Below are 2,845 nucleotides of genomic sequence, written 5' to 3' on the forward strand. Positions count from 1 at the left end.
TATTGAGTCTATATACACACACAGTCACAGACTGGAGGGTGACCGAACCCACCCAAAAAAATTTGGAGACGATCCGACCATGTGGAAGGAAGTTAAGGCAGATATACATTTCCACCAGTTGGTGGCGCTGTGTTTTGAACATGGGTTCTGGAGCGTTAGGTGCGTCCTGTCATGATAGACGTCTCCACCGAAAATCATAGTGATACGTGCCACGGGTGGCGAGGGATAAGGAATTGAAACTTCTAGGTGGCGCTAGTGTGTCAATTTAGATTGGTGTCACATGGGAGCACCACCAGGGCGCTCAGGCCTGGATTCTGACCTTGCGTGTAAGATTTCAGCAGCCTGTGACCTTCTGCGGGCAAAATATGAGCCTTCGATGGTCAATGGCGAAGGCTGACCATTCGCCGTGGCCACGCCCACCACATGTGCTTTACACACATCATAGTCCATCGACTGACATCATCAGTCTGTCAGTCAAACTGTGTATTGACTTTGATGTACATTGCTTCAAGGCAAGGCCAGACACCAGGCAGGGCCAGATAAGGTAAAAGTTAAGGTTAAAGTAAAAGTTTGGTGGCGTGCCACGCCCACATCCTAAGTAGCAGCCCAAAATCCTTCGCAATTTAACGTGGGCCATCCGTCAAGTGTCCGTTGATGCTACAACGGACTCATTCGGTCAAACCCTCTAGGAGGAGTTCGTCGAGATACGACCCCTACATCCTCCCCCAAATGGCCGCCGCCACCTAAAATGGCCGACTTCCTGTTGGTTTTTGAACATGGGTTCTTGAGACTTTTTTGTGCGTCCTGTCACGAGTGATGTCTCCTCCGAAAATCATGCCTATACGTGCAACGGGAGGCGAGGGATAATTATTTTAAAACTTGTAGGTGGCGCTAGTGAGTCAATTTGGCTTGGTTTCAAATGGGGGCCCCACCAGGGCCCTCAGGCCTGGAATCTGACCCCCCTTATGAGTTTTCAAGCACATGCGACCTTCTGCGGGCGAATGATGACCCTTTCTTTGTAAACGGCGAGGCCTGAGCATTCGCCGCCAGGCCACGCCCACCACGTGCGCTTTTCCTGCATCATGGTCCATCAACAGGCTTCACCAGGCTGTCAGGCAGTGACCTTGTGACCTCGGTGTTCATCTGATGAATCTCCTGCCAGAAAAGGCCTCATGTAGATGACACGCCTTTAGCCTGTCGCCAATAGGTGGCGCTGCGACAAAATCAGGAAGTGACCTACGGGGACCTTCGGGGCGGGGCCATGATCACATGTACCAAGTATGATGAAGATCTGACCACGTGGAGCCAAGTTATTCACGTCTACAGTTACGCTCAGCGTGCAAGGCCCGGACAGATGAAAAAGGGCGAAATTTTGGGGCGTGCCACGCCCACATCGTACGGAATATCCCAAAATCCATCGCAATTTAACGTCGGCCATCCGTCTAGTGTCCGTTGACGCAACAACGGACTCATTCGGTCAAACCCCCTAGGAGGAGTTCGTCGAGATACGACCCCAACTTCTGGCCCGAAAAAGGCCGCCGCCATCCAAAATGGCCGACTTCCTGTTCGTTTTCCAATATGGGTTCTTGAGACTTTTTGGTCCGTCCTGTCACGATAGACGTCTCCACCAAGTTTCGTGACGATAGGTTAAACTGGTGGCGGGGGCCAATTTTTTCCAAATTAAAAGGTGGCGCTAGAGAGCCAAATTTGGAACATGATATTTGGGACCCCTAAAATATCAAATTTTTCGCCAGACCTGACGCGCCTGCAAAAATTGGTGAGTTTTGGGGCATGTTAAGGCCCCCAAAAAGGCGATCAATTCGGGAGAATAATAATAATAATAATAATTAAAACTGCAAGCAGTGATGAGCGGGCTCGAGCACCCCGACGCGGTCGGGGGTACGCGCGGGTCGGGGGTACGCGCGGGTCGGGGGTACGCGCGGGTCGGGGGTACGCGCAGGTCGGGGGCGCGCGCATGTCCGGACGGGCGCGCGGACACGCCGTTCGAAAAACTGCGGCGATGGGATAAGCGGTAAGGGAGTTACGGCACTTGCAATTTTCCGCCAGGAGGGGGCGACGCCGGCGGCAAGGTGCGCGGTCACGTCCCGTCCGACACCCCGAACCGCCATAAAAAAATTCGCGACAATCGGACCGTGCGGTAGATACTTGCGGCGGATATACGTTTCCGCCTGTGGGTGGCGCTATACAGTCTATGCGCCCACACGGTAACGGACCGGAGGGTACCCCGAACCACCAGAAAAAATTAGGTGCCGATCCGACCGTGCGGAAGGAAGTTACGGCTGATATACATTTCCACCAGTTGGTGGCGCTATAGCGTATGTACACACACTGTCATAGACCAGAGGGTACCCCGAACCACCGGAAAAAAATTCGGGCAGATCCGACCATGTGGGAGGAAGTTACGGCAGATATACATTTCCACCAGTTGGTGGCGCTATAGCGTCTATGGACACGCAGATTCAAAGAGTGGAGGGTGACCCGACCGACCAAAAAAAATTTAGAGACTATCCGACCATGTGGAAGGAAGTTACGGCTATATACATTTTCACCAGTTGGTGGCGCTATAGAGTCTATGTACACACACAGTCATAGACCAGAGGGTACCCCAAACCACCAGAAAAAATTTGGGACCGATCCGACTATGTGGAAGGAAGTCACGGAAGATATACATTTTCACCAGTTGGTGGCGCAATAGAGTCTATGTACACACCCAGTCACAGAGTGGAGGGTGACCTAACCCAGCAAAAAATTTTGGGACCGATACGACCATGTGGAAGGAAGTTACAGCTGATATACATTTCCACCAGTTGGTGGCGCTATAGAG

The sequence above is a fragment of the Doryrhamphus excisus genome, chromosome 2 (assembly GCF_030265055.1).
Source record: "Doryrhamphus excisus isolate RoL2022-K1 chromosome 2, RoL_Dexc_1.0, whole genome shotgun sequence".
NCBI classification, from domain to species: Eukaryota; Metazoa; Chordata; class Actinopteri; order Syngnathiformes; family Syngnathidae; genus Doryrhamphus; species Doryrhamphus excisus.